Genomic DNA, 15,493 nt, shown 5'->3' with positions numbered 1-15,493 from the left:
GTTTTAATAAAGGCCTTAGTGGTCCCTAGTACTGTATCTGAAATCTCTTTCCAAAAATTCAGCCTCGGTGCAGAATTATAGCCACTACAAGCCAGTCCCAGAATGAGCTTCCTTCAGACGGGCCGTTTCGGTGTCTGTAGCCTTAAATGCTAATGAGGAGGAGAAAGGCGGCGCAAGGTGGAGGGTGGGTGTGGCCTTGACCATCTTGGGCAACCGTACCATGCATGTTTACGTTGGATATATTGCAATGGCACGAAGACACGCAGTCGTTCAAGCATTTCAGTGTGACCCAGAATCTGGTCCAGATGGAGAAGCAACGGATAAAGAAGTTGCAACTCAGCGACTCCAGCAGGACGTTTCCGAATGGTTAGTTTAAAATATTATGTGTGGATACAGTACTTTATTCGGATGGTTTACAGTTATCATCATGTTGCTAACACTAACCTTTAATTTATTTGTTTACATAATTTATATTTCATATATTTTAAAAGTAATATATATACAGTATATGTATATGTATGTATGTATATATATATATATATATATATATATATATATATATATATATATATATATATATAATTATATTGTGGTATACATCTGAAACAGACTTATACAGATTTGTGCATTGTGTACAGCTCTATAATTAAAATTATGTTTTTGAACAAAAAAAAAATCTAATTATTGCTTCTCTCTCACGTGCTGATAATTCATTTTAAAACCGGTGTAAATTGCTGTGTTGTTTAAGCTGGAGATAGCATGGGGGGGAAACTGTTTTTAGTGCCTTGATGTTATAGCACACAGAGATCTGTAACGTCTGTATCCTATTACAATTACATCAAGCTCTGCGATCTTGAAATGCGGATATCGCGCGCGCCATATCACCAACAGGAAAACGGTTATCCAAATAACAAGGAACTGTACAACACTCGCGTTACAGCGTGTGTATTCACACACATACTTGATGCGGTCTACCTTTACATTAGCGCAAGTAACTGCATAGCTAATGTTACAGCCACATTCTATGTGTAACAAGCTAGGTAACCATAAACAGTAAAGCAACACACTTATGTCATTAGTTGACTTACTTGTTACGTTCAGTAAGCCAGCTCTGTATTGACCGGTGAAATGTTTGCCGCAGACATGCAAAACTTTGGGAAGTTGTGTCGGCGCATTTCTAGACAAAATGAAATTAATCCACTGGTTCTTCTGGGGCTTGGATGAAGGAACTAAAAAAAGGCTTCGGTGTTCATTTGTACATCCAATTATTGAGCAATTATTATGCTTCGCTCGCTCAAAAGCCATGATATCTCTCTCGTGGACAAACTAAAATCGCGTGCACGTTCCTACTTCCTCCTAGCTCATTTTCTCATGGACGGGAAATATTATTCTCTGGGTGCAGTGGGCGGGCAAAGCAGAGAAAGGGGAGGTAACATTTCTCCTTATAACGTCATAAGGAGGAGATTCAAGATCAGCGCGTTTGAGCCTCCATTTTCTCAAAGGCAGAGAAAGATAACAAAAGCTCGATTTACACCGATTAAAATTTCTAGAAACTTGGGGACCATATACAGGCTAGTTGAACTCATATTAATGTTAAAAAACCTCAGAAAGTGAAAATTTCATGTCATGGGACCTTTAAAGGATCATATGATGCGATTTCTTGTTTTCCTTTCTCTTTAGTGAAAGAGAACATCTCTTTAGATGTTGCTGTTTGTGCATGTCTAAGATCTGCAGAGTTTCAAAGCTCAAAGTCTCAAACCCAAAGAGATATTCTGTGTAAAAGTTAAGGCTCAGCCACACCTTCCTAAAATACTTTGTTCAAACATGCCCCACATCTCTACGTCACAGTCAATATGTGTGCTAGTGACTGTGGCCCTTGGCAATGCTTTTCATCTTTTTCATGCTCATCAAACTATTCACTAATTAAATTCTATGTATATAATTCCTGCAAATGACATTCCTTCATTGATATTGCTGTGTGATTAAGGAAGGTCAGTTATTTGTGATACTCATGCTAGGACATGATGCAGAAGATACGCTGAGTTGTTTTATTTTCTCTTTAAATAAATATATAACATTAAACTTAAGAAGCATAGTTTACTAGATATGTAACTGTGGTCATTACACAGCACATTTGACCACTGTATACATTATTGAAATAATAAAATGAAATCAAAAGATGAAATGTTCACCTTTGTGTGATGGTTTAATGTTCTCAGATCAACAGACACAGCAGAAGGCTTCCAGACAAAGGCAGTGGAGGAAACTTTAGAGGCGTGTGTGAAAATGGTATTTCTTGTAATCGTAATACATTTTACCAAATGCTACAAATCAGTTTTTAGTATTGCTTCAGTTCGAGCTTAATTAAAGCTGCTGTTCTAGTCTGCCATTGACATTTGACACAAAGAGAAAAGCTCACTTGTTTGAAAATTACAATTTATGGATACAATATTTATTTATTTTTATTTATTTATTGCACAAATCATACATTTAATTCATTCATTCATAACGTGCATGAACGAATAAAAAAAAAGGAACAGGAAGAAGGAAGTCTAATGGTACCTGTCGCTTAGTTGTGCACATCAGAAAAGAATAAAAAACAGCTGCTTTATAAATGGATCAACCCCAATCCTCACCCCAAACACCAAATATTTTCAGTAATACCCATATTTACACTTAATTATCATCATTTTAAGCATGTTAGTCATCATTTTTCTTGTAACATTCCTGTATTTTTTTTCTTATACAAATTCTTACATTTACAAACTTTTGCAGCACTTCAGTTCATAGTCCAAGGTGTTCCACAGTTTAACTCCGTAAATAGACACACACATCTGTTTTTGTGTAGTACGTGCGAAAAGAGTTTTAAAATGATATTGCCTTCTATGGCCATCTTCCTCTGATACAAGGGTAAATAAATTTTGCAAGACCATAGGCAGAACTCTCTGCTTAGCTTTCCACATAAAAATCAAAATTTTCAAATCAACCAAATCTTTGAATTTTATAAGTCCAGAATTTACAAATAAACTATTAGTGTGTTCTCTGTAGCCTGTCTTGTTGATAATCCTTAATGCTTTTTTCTGTAACAAAAACAGAGATCTTGTGTTACGGTCTCCTCCCAGTCTAGGGGTCAGGAGGGGAAGTAACAAAGAGAAAAAGGGTAACATTGAGACGTAAAATTACGTGGAGGACACTTCGGCCTCAGCCCCAGAGTGAAAGCAAACACAACTTCAAGTACAAGCAAAAGTATTTATTTCTGTTACATATTGAAGTGATTAACAAAGGATGGGAATAACTCTTCAGGAGAGAGCATGGCCTAAAATAACAAACAAAAATAGAGGCTAACTAAGGTTTAAGGGAGCGATCTAACCTGCACAAAAACAAAGATGAAAATCAACAACAAAACTTTCCTGAGCTCCCTCTCTAACCAAAAAAACAGAAAAAAAAAAAAGGTATTCAAATAAAATAAGACACCCTCTCCCTACATTCCCCAGATAATCCAAAATGAACAAAGCTAACAAGATTCCATACAATACCTTTTAATTACCCACAGGTAGAGATATCAACATTAGAAAGCAAGCTCTGTCACTTCTTAGCACCAAACAAATGAGTATAGGTCCACTCCTAACTCAAGTATAAGCACGGTTTTCACAAAACACACAATCTCAGTCTGAGGCTGGGGGAGAAGTGTTCCTCAGCACAGGCTTCTCAGAGTGCTGCATTTATACTGCTCAGCTCAGACTCAGGCATGCTCACAACGAGTTGCAGCTGATGGTAATTAACCTGAGTGAGAGAGAGAGTGAGGGAGAGAAACAGAGCACAACACAGGGCATACAAGCATTTTCTCACAACACATTATATTAAAAGACCCTGGGACGTAACACTAGGGTATGTATTACCTCAGACTTCTGTGCAGTATCCAAAATATGGGAGTATTAGGGAATTGTACAACATATGCAATGAAGAATAGTCTAAAACATCTTTAACTTTATACAAGACCCCAATACTTTTACAAACTTTACTCTTAATATAAACTATGTGCTCTTTCCAATTCAATTTATCATTCAAGATAACACTTAAGAATTTTATCTCATTAACTCTTTCAATTTCATTTCCTTCAATTGCTATTCTTACATTTTCATTCTTTTTACAATTACCAAAAATCATGTATTTTGTTTTCTCCCAATTTAAACATAATTTGTTTTTGTCAAACCATTTCTTAACTTTTTCCCATTTCTGAATTTATATTTTCTGTAATTTCTGACAGATTATTTCCAGAATAAAAAATGTTGGTATCATCAGCAAACATCAAAAACTGTAATACTTTAGAAACTTCACAGAGGTCATTAATGAACAAAATAAAAGTAATGGGCCTAAAACGGACCCTTGTGGAACTCCACATATTATATCTTTTAACTCAGATATTTGACCATTAATTTGAACAAACTGCTGTCGATTGTTGAGATAACTTTTGAGCCATTGATGAGCTGGACTCCTAATGCCATAGTTGTATGATTTTGACAATAGCAGACTGTGATTTATGGTGTCAAATGCTTTGCTTAAGTCGATGAAGACCCCCACTGTGTGTTGCTTATTCTCAGTTGCAGATGTTATTTTTTCTATGAGTTCAATTAATGCCAGAGCTGTTGATCTTTTTGCTCTAAAGCCATATTGTTTTTCAGTAATCAATTTATGTTTTTCTAAAAAAAAAATTTTTAGTTTTTGAGCAAACCACTTTTCAAGGATTTTAGAAAACTGAGAGAGCAATGACACGGGTCTGTAATTATTAAAATAATGTACATCTCCATTCTTGAAAAGTGGAACAACTTTAGCGACCTTCATCTTCTCAGGAAAGACACCCGAGTGTATAGACAAATTAAAAATAAAAGTCAGTGGATTAATAATACAGTCAATGGTCCTTTTTACAATGGTCATGTCAAGTCCGTCACTATCAGTAGAAGTTTTAATTTCACATTTACTAACAATAGATGATATTTCGTTTTCCTGAACCTCACCGAGGAACATGGACTGCATTATTCTACTTTCCATTCTACAGGTAGCATTTTGACTTTGGTTAGATATATCAATTGATTTGGCAATATTTTCCCCAATATTGATAAAAAATTAGTTAAATTCATTGGCCACATCTATGCTATTGTTCATAACAGTTTCATTGTGCACAAAATATTCAGGTAACTTAATATGTTGTGAGTTTGGTTTTATTATATTATTTAATATTTTCCATGTTATTTTCATATTTCCTTTATTATCTTTTAATCGTTTATTGTAATAATCCCTTTTAGTTTCTCTTAAAATTGTAGTCAATTTATTTTTTTATGCTTTGTATATGGCCTCACAATTAGGTGTCCTATTTTTTACAAAGTCTTTATACAATCTACTTTCTCTACAACAGGCCTATTCAAATAGCGGCCCGGGGGGAAATTTGGCCCGATTGAAATTTATTCTGGCCCGCGGCAGATTAAAAAAGTAAAAATAAAAAAAAGTCAAAAAAAAAACGTCTAAAAAAATCTACGAACCTGCCGCGGCGCACAGACAAAAGTACAGGCAGAGAATGTCTAATATTGCACTTATGACAGCTTTATTTTGATTGTTTGATTTATATATGTATAAGCTATTACTTATGTTTACTGTTTTAAAAGCTGTGTATATGTCTCAGTATTTGCAGTTTTGCACGTTGTTGTAGGCCTAATCAATACAAGTTGAATGTGTTGAAATAATAAAGGAAACCAAAAGAATAATGTACCTTATTTTATTTCATATATTATGTACCTTAGTATATAGTATATTTTAATTTCCTTTAGCTGATATCAATTTGACCGTCCGGCCCTCAAAAATTTTGAAATTTCCTAGTTTGGCCCCCCTGCAAATGTATCTGAATAGCCCTGCTCTACAATCTACTGGATATTTATCCAGGTGACATTAAACAGCATATTATATAAGATTGATATTCTGATCATTTTACATTTTCAATTGGCTGTTGAGATTTAGATGCAAATAATGAGACTGTGTAATTTTTATCAATGATTTACTAATTAACTATTGACAGTATAAATGCTGACAAATTGAATTATGAATTTGTAATTAAGATTCTAAATTAGTTTTAAGAAAGTTGTGTTTGTGTTGTGTTGTGTTGTTTGATGTACTTTAGGAGCACAGCAGAAGAAGAGTCCTCAGAAACAGCCACTACTGTAGCCATCGTGATGACTGCAGATAAAGCTCTCTTTACACATTGTGCTTATTTTTATTCACCCGGAAGTCCCATTGAGACGAATGAGCTCTTCCTCATAGTAGACCTGGCCAAGACTAGCAGCAGCGAAGATAAAAACAGGCAGTTTCAACAGATTACAACACTACAATAAGAACAGATATGGAAACAGAAGCAAAGACTAAAACATTTTAAAAGGAGGGAAAAAAAGCATTAGACTGACAAATTAGCCTCCAATCCTTTCATTTAGGATTAACTAGATTCACTTTTAAGTCTTTCAAGGGGCAGATTCAGCAGAATGTGCAGAATACACAAACAGCCTTTTCCCAATCTCTGTAACGTATAAAAACATCTCGAGAGTGCAGACGGTGTTGTCCAGGACATTTCTCTACAAACACAGAGATAGGAGGTGAGCAAACCAACAATTGAGTTTTAAATGATGATGTACCCGTGTACAAGCCGACCTACGACTGGATGAGTTATGGCCTTACTATTAGTGATCATAAACCTGCATCAGTGTGAAGCTGAGCTCTGGAAGCAGCTGAAGAACAAAGTGATGATGAGATTCCTCAAATTAAAATGTAGTTACCCCTCTGTCTCAGGTTTGATTTACATCCACTTCTGAAACGGAAAACCCAGAGTTGTCCTTATTTCAGGGTTATACTAAAGGAACTCTTCTTTGTTGACCTGATTTTATTTTATGATTGAGCATCTGAGATGAATTGATGTGCAATACCCACATTTTCATTTGGCAACAGTTACAAATGAACAAGCTGCCTTTGAGATGTTGCTTTGAATGTGGTGATGAGTGTGATTTCAACTAACTGGCTCGACTTCCAGAATATCTGTGTTTTTCCTTTGGTAGATGGAGGCAATGTGTGCCGTGTCTGCCGCGTCCATTTTGATGACAAGAAGAACGCAAGAAAGAAGTGGTGTTCATGGTCACAGTGTGGTTTTAAAATGAACATGTGTCTTCACTGCCAGTGTCAAAACACCATGCAAACACCCTGAACCTGCTATTAACTGCATTCAAGATGTGTGTTGTTACTTGTTTGAGTTGATTTTACTGTGTTGACGTCCCCCAACCCGTCCCTACAAAAACACACACACACACACATACACACACACACACACACACACACACACACACACACACACAATACATACCTACGTGTTTTAAAATGTATTAAGTGCCTTTAATCTTTTTCATTAAAATATATTTGATGAACCTTGCTGCAAATGTATTGTAATGATTACTCTTCACTTGTAAGAAGAAAAATGTGATCTTTTTGTAATTTTCATTCACCCCAGTTTGTATTAATTGTTGTCGTTTGTTGGCACCATCAATGTGGTCCCCTTTAAACTGGGCCATGTGGGGACCAATAAAGCTCTATTGTACTGAATTGAGTCTACATGTAAGGGTTAATGCCCTTCGAGGTGTCCATTGTCAGGTATTAATGGACGACAGCGAGGCGTGAAACGTTGCCTCCGCCGAAGTCCATTAATACCTGACAATGGACACCTCGAAGGGCATTAACCCGCTTATACCATGGTCACTTGCCAAATAACACATTTTTAAAACATTAGTTTATATTTTAATTAGTTTTACAATCGAAATCTAAAGTTACAAGTTACAAACAATAACTTGGTTTCCCTGGTTACGCCTGACGGTTTATTTAGGTGTCCTATATCACTTTTTAATGGACACCCTGCAGCCAATCAGAATCGAGTATTCACCCAGACCATGGTATAAGTGTTTATATATAAATCTGTTTCATCATTGGTTCAGTAGGACTGGTGTTAGCAAGGACCTCACCATGATATTCAGAACAGTGTGTCACAGTGTGATTTCATGTTATGATGAGATGCTTCACAAAACTTTCAAATGTTCACAGTCCTGCTGTCACTGGGAGATGTTTGGCGATATGGATAGGTCTTTGGTGTTTTATGCCCCCAACGTCGCCTTCCAGGCAGCGAGGGGATGGGTAGGTTTAAGGTTGAGGGTAGGGTTAGCTGCCTCTAAGGAGCCATTGGGGGCATAAAACACCATCGAGCATATGGATATTGAAGAGATGGTTATGTCAGAGCAGTGATACTTGTGGAAACTTTGGTATACAGTTGAACACTACAGTTTCATTTTTCAAATGTAAATATAACGGTTGCTAGACGCCACTATCACTGACACCACCTAGATCACATGACTTACTTCCGCTTGGAAGTATTTTTTTCACATTCATCATGTTATGCTTTTCTTTTAAAGGGCACCTATTATGCAAAATTCACTTTTACATGGTGTTTGAACATAAATGTGTGTTGGCATTGTGTGAGCAAAACCACCCTAGAATGATAAAAATCCACCCAGTAGTTTTTTTACTATCTCAATAAATCACAAGCACTGTCTCAGAACGCCCTGTTCTAAGATTGCTCTCACTGTGACGTAGAATTGCGCTAAGCCCCACCGACGTGGTTTGATTGACAATCTGGTTTTGGCATAGACCCCGCCCTCGGTGATCTGTACACCATCCTCCATTGTTTCAACGACAGCCGGTAATGTCTCCTAAAGAAGAGTAACGTTAGGTGTTCTGTTGTGGGATGTAAGAATGGACATAATAGTCTTCACTGACATCAGAGCCACTGAAAACGCAGCGGATGGATTTTATTTATGAAGAAAAGGCGCCACTTAAACTTAGTAAATACGTTTGTTTGCGCGAATCATTTTCTGACTGACTGTTTAGTGAACGAGGGTTAAAGTTAATCCTCAAGTGTGGATCGTTGCCAACTGTTCGCGATCCAACGTCACCTCCAGAAGAAGTAAGTGTATTTTATGATTTGAGCAAATAGTCATTTCAATCGATGTCAGCCAGTTCAACAACAAATGCGTCTAAAGCTATTTATTGTCGTCGTCATAGGATGTCTCAACAAACAACGTCAGACAGTTTTATGTCACGTATCATTTTTTGCAGCAATTACAAATGTAAATAAATTAAGGTCTGCTCTATCTCCATAGACAGTAGCCTATATAAACGTCTATCTCCCTGCAGCATATGTTTTCTGGTTCTGTAGCCATCTTCTCACATTTGCCACATAAGCACCTGTACGACAAGTAATGTCAACATGATGACGCAACAGCACCCCTCGCATAAATATAATTTAGTTTCTACTTAAGAAAAAAAAAAATTTGTTTGTACTTAGCAAACGTTATCACAGTATTTGTGTGTGTGTAGTTTCAAAAAATTGCGCGAACGTTATCACAATTCGTGTGTGTGTGTGTGTTGCACATCCATAATTGCAAAGGGGACACGATTAAAACTTTGTAAGTACATAAATGTATCAAATAACCATTCCGAGACGTTTAGTCCATTCTCTTTCGTGTTTATTCTGTGCCGGACTCTCTTCATCATCTGGGTCCAGCAGGGCGGGGATATGCAGCTCATTTACATTTAAGGTGGTACACACCAAAACAGCTCTTTTTAAAGGGTAACTAAACCCCTGGTCAGAGCCTGACTCCACCCACTGGCAATATTTGAAAAATGCTAGAAAAGTGGGCAGACCCCAGCGGAGATAGAGGGGACGAACCGTGAGCGGGGGGGCGTGCACCTGAGACCTGCTGTCAGACTCTCTAAAATGGAGAGTTTGCTCACAGGGTCGCAAGACGACGTAAAGTACATGCATCTGATGAGTTTAATCGAGTTGATGTCAATAGCGCGCGCTCTCTAGGCATTTTCATATTTTGCCGCTATGTGAAAAAATCCAGAAAAATGCGCCGGTGCGTTTGTCGACCCCAGAGGATTAACTTTAGCCTAACCATAAATTGTGATTAAAATATATATGATCACTCACATCAAGGCGCCGCTGCGGTGGTGGAGTCCATGCAGGAGTAGCAGCGTTTTGCACTGCGCGTCGCTTTTCAGCGCGAGCTGTGTGGAGAAGCCCATTTCCACCTCTATTGCGTTGGAGAAGCAATCCCGCGTAAAATGCAGGTTTCACACTCACGGTCTTCCTGGCCAAGTGCATGCAAACACTGGTGCCTAATTTCCAAGTCTGCTGGAAAGCTATGCAGTCCAGCAGTCCTGTTGCAACCAGCAACACTACACCTACGTACCCTCCTGCCCACTATACAATACAGATAAATCTACGCTAGCTCGTACCAAGGCCGTGGTGAGCTCGTACCAGGGGCGTGGTGAGCTGGAACCTGCTTATGTAACCCAGGTTACTAATAACACAAGATGAAAGTTAAAAATAAGGAAGAAAGAAACAGAAAGAAATCACTGATTAAATGAGGTGATGGGCTCTTTAAGAGCTAGTGGCAGCAGTGAGCTAAGCCCCGCCTATCTGCTACCGATAGAGAGAGTGAGATGACGCAGTTACACGGAGCGATCTTCAAAACCCCTTCATGTAAGTGATTAATTCAGAAAAAAGTGATCAAATACGACAGAAAAACAGGATTTCTGATCTGATGCTATAATATGAAGGAGCTGATGCCAGAGTAAGAAGCGGATGAGACGGAGGCTTGTGAAACGGATCGATGCAGATATACACGGAACATCAATGTGCCACAAATGAACTTCCTTGTTAAAACATATAAATTCATCGCCTTGGTGAGTTAAAAACTCAAACATTAACTTGACGTTTATGTAAAAAGTGCCGCGAATCTGATAAAGTCAATACAGTGTTTATATAGGCCGTGCGAGCCGAAGTGGATAGCACATGGGCTAAAGCTGACGCACGTGTGAGAATGCTAATGAGCTAACGAAGTATGCTATTTAAGTGTTAAAGTGTTATGTTTAATGTGTTATTTGAAGTGCATACATGTGATTTGACGATGAAATTGTTGAATTGAAGACTAATTATTGTTCTGCCTTGTGTTTTACAAGGCTGGGTTTTTTTGTAAGATTCAAGTTCTTCTGTGATGAGTTCCTTGATTCGTGCTGGACGCACGAGGTGCAGATTGTATATGGCGAGCCACCCACGGAATCGTTTCTCTGTTGAACTGTGTTTTGAGCCATCAAACTGGTAGGAGAATCTTTTATTTTATTTTTGGACAATCGGGACTCGGACTCATTGAGATCATCTTGTTTTTCTATTTTTTCCTTTTTGATTTCTCAACAAAAAGACATTGATTGTGATCTTGAATCATTCTAAAAGAATCAACGGTTCTTTGAACTCATCGATTCAATTCATGAACTCTGGTTAACTGAATGATTTGTCAAATCTTGAGTCTCTGATTTACATCGGACAGACTAATAAGTTTTGAGAAGAAAGTGATTCAATTGCAACTGAAAGTGAAAGTTCAGAATCCCATTCTGTGTATTGAATCAAAATGATTGTTCATTTGATTTTGAGGTATTTGAACTATTGATTGCAATACTGTGTGTGAAAGCAATATCTATTGTTTCTTTATTTTTGTTGTGTTACAAGGAATTTGACACAGATTTATTTTATTTATTTTATTATTTTGATCCAATAAGAGTCGAAAGTGTTCATTACTGCTGTCCAAATCTGAGTCCACGAATCTGAAAGAAATAACAAGAAGAGTGTGAATATTATCATTTATTGTATTTTAATTGTTTACCTTTGTGATTCATACAATTTGAGCAAAAGTACATTTTCTTCCAATACAAAATCAAACTGAACCAGAAGCAAGACTTTGTATTGACTGTTCACTCACCTGTTGTGCTGTCTTCCTCTCTTCAGTAGTCGAATCTACCTTCTGATCAATCGGCCCATATTGAATGTTACGCTAGACACGTGTGACACGCTACACTTTGGCGAGCCAGCCAGGAGAGAGGACGCAGCAGCTGCTGAGGTGAATAATCAATTAAAATAGCACATACAGTGAATCAGACAAAAAATGGATGTTGTGGAACGAGAAAATGTCAATGTGCAAAATGCAGTGATTGTCAGTGGCATAACATTAACTGAACTAGATGAAGCTCCTTAGGCTTATCTGCAGAAGTTTGGCTCTATTCGACAAAACTTACTAATTGATGACCCACGCTCTGAGTTTCATCATAACGCAGTAATAGAGTTCTCATGCAATTCTGCAATGTCCAACCTCAAGCCTCAGCTACCCGCAACCATCATAAGTCCCACTGATGCAGACACAGTGTTTCACGTGCGCACCTTGAGTAGCGTATACACCCCTACCGCTAGTAGCGCCACCACAGGGTATTTGGAGAAATTACAGGCAATAGCGGATGCCAGTGGAGAATCCCTTCAGGATGTGCTCCAACGAGAGTTGAATAAGATAAGTGAGATAAGAACTTCAGTTGATGCGCCGTCCAGAACAGAGCCTGAAATAGAGCACCATCCTTGTAAATCAAGTTTTCTGACACATGCCACTAGCACTCCTCAGCATCCAGTGTGTAAATCACTACCTCTACAGAGAACGGAATTTGCTGCAGAGACATTGACTCACCCTTCGAAGAACGATGAACTCAAAAACCCAGTCAAGGAAGCCATGGGCGCTGCATCACCGCATTGCTCAAGGGACCTCGATGACAGCACTACTGAGACAGTATCATTGAAATTGCCTATGACTGCTGTACACCCTCCAGGCATCCAGAAGGTGGTGATGGAACACATTATAAGAACGAATGACTCCTTGTCCTCACACAATACCCCGTTTCGCCTGAGAGCTTTCTCTGGAAGGAGCCCCCGTCCAAGCAATGAGCCTGATTTTGACACCTGGCGAGCAAGTGTTGACCACCTGTTGAATGATCCATCCCTTCCCGAGTCACACAAGACACGAAGAATTCTAGATAGCCTGTTGCCACCTGCTTCAGATATTATTAAACATGTGAATCCAGTCGCTCCATCGTCAGAGTGCCTTAAACTACTAGAGTCTGTCTATGGTTCAGTGGAGGATGGAGACGAATTATTGGCTAAGTTCATCAGCACCCTGCAGAATCCCGGTGAAAAATCATCTGCCTACCTCCACAGATTGCACGTGATCCTGAGTGCTACCATCAGACGTGAAGGTGTTGCGGAGGGCGAACGAGATCGTTGTCTGTTGAAGCAGTTTTGCCGTGGCTGTTGGGACAACACCTTGATAGCTGACCTGCAGCTTGAAAAGAGGAAAGTAGACCCACCTCCTTTTGCTGAATTAGCGACGCTCATTCAAACAACTGAGGATAAGCAGGCCTCTAAGGAGGAGAGAATGCGGAAGCATTTGGGTGTGAACAAGTATCCATCAGTTCCCCTCAAACTGAGGACGGCATCGCACCAACAGTCTGTTTACCCATTCAGCACATTTGAAGAGGATGTTGCAGAGATCCCAGATCCTAGGAATGCAGAGCAGAAGGCACCTAAGCAGAAAGGCAAGGTCCAGTGTCCTGACATGTCAGAAGTAGGCATTTTAAGGAAGGAAATTGCTGGCCTTCAAAGGCAAATAGCCGCCATGGAAGCAGACACCAGGAAGAAAGAAGGGGTGTGTACTGAGACAAATGAGTTTGAGGAGTTGAAAAGCCAGATAAAGGAGCTTAAAGTTCAAGTTGCTGCTTCTGGTGCACAGAGAAACCAACATGCAAGATCCCCTCATCTCAGAAGCAATCTGAGCAGATCAAATTTCAATGAAGTCAGCAGAAAGGAGAATGAAGGACCAAAGTACACTGAGATGAGATCCAATCGTCCTCGGCCATGGTACTGCTTTCGCTGTGGAGACGATGGCCACCTGGCCGCTAATTGTGAGAATGCACCCAATCCATCTAGAGTTGAGGAAAAGAAGCGGAAGTTGAAGGAGAGACAAGCCGAGTGGGATATTCAAAATGGAGCCGCAGCGGTGCCTTTAAATTAAAAGCAGTCTCTGTCGCAGGGCGGATGGGGACTGGAACTAAGAAGCAAAGCCCTAAGCAGCGACAAGTATTAAGTGAGCATGTCGGTGCTGGAACTCCTTCGAAGCTACCAGATAGATTAATAGGAATGAGATGCACGGCGCAAGTCGGAGTCGAAGGGAAGGAGGTAAACTGCCTGTTAGATACAGGATCTCAGGTCACGACAATCCCTCTGTCCTTCTACAACAGTCACCTGTCGCACCATCCCCTGCAGCCATTGAATCGCCTGTTGGAAGTCGAAGGGGCAAATGGCCAGGCTGTTCCTTACCTGGGATATGTTGAATTGGCTCTGAGGTTTCCTCAGGAGTTTTTAGGAGCAGAAGCTGAAGTTCCAACGTTGGCCCTAGTAGTCCCAGACCTGACACTTGTGCCCCAGATCCTCATTGGCACTAACACTCTGGATGTCTTGTATGCTGATTACACACAAGGAACCACACTCAAAGCCAAGTCGTGCTACCATGGATATCGGGCTGTGATAAGAGTCCTAGAGGCAAGACAGCGACGAGCTGGTGCGAGTGTCTTGGGCCAAGTAAAAGTGAAAGGAGAAATGCCTGAAGTAGTAGCGGCTGGAAGCACAGTTGTTCTAAACGGCTGTGTCAACATCATCGGGCCACTGTCAAAGACCTGGGTGACCGTAGAGCCATCAGCATCATCATCTTTGCCTGGCGGACTGTTAGTGGCTAGCTGTTTGCATTCCCTGCCTCCAAAGCGCAACATCCAGATACCGGTAGTGTTGAAGAATGAGACCCAAGTTGATTTAACAATCCCTCCTAGAGCAGTGTTGGCTGAAGTACACACTGTCCAAAGTGTGATTGAGGGAAGAGACCCTGTGAGTGCTCCTGTGTGCAAAGTTGGGAGACCTGCACAAGCAAAGATTGTCCCTGACTTCGGTGACTCTCCCTTATCAAGTGAATGGAGGGAAAGAATAACTGATCTAGTGAGCTCCATGTCAGATGTATTCGCACTGCACGATCTGGATTACGGTCGGACTGATAAGGTAAAACACCACATCAATCTTAATGACAACACACCCTTCAAGCAAAGGCCTAGGCCTATCCATCCCCAAGATGTCGATGCAGTAAGAAGGCATCTCAAAGAACTCCTCGATGCGGGTGTCATTAGAGAATCGGAGTCACCCTTTGCCTCTCCGATAGTAGTGGTAAAGAAAAAGAACAATGATGTACGTCTCTGCATTGACTTTAGGAAATTGAATTCACAGACCATAAAAGACGCGTATGCTCTGCCAAATTTGGAAGAAGCCTTCTCAGTTCTATCTGGCTCCAAATGGTTTTCAGTCCTCGACTTAAAATCAGGCTTCTATCAGATTGAAATGGAAGAGGCTGATAAACAGAAAACTGCATTCGTCTGTCCTTTAGGCTTCTATGAATTCAACAGAATGCCACAAGGGGTCACAAATGCGCCGAGTTCGTTTCAA

The sequence above is a fragment of the Squalius cephalus genome (genome assembly GCF_949319135.1).
Source record: "Squalius cephalus genome assembly, chromosome: 15".
Taxonomy (NCBI): Eukaryota; Metazoa; Chordata; class Actinopteri; order Cypriniformes; family Leuciscidae; genus Squalius; species Squalius cephalus.
Note: the sequence above shows the minus strand (reverse complement) of the source record.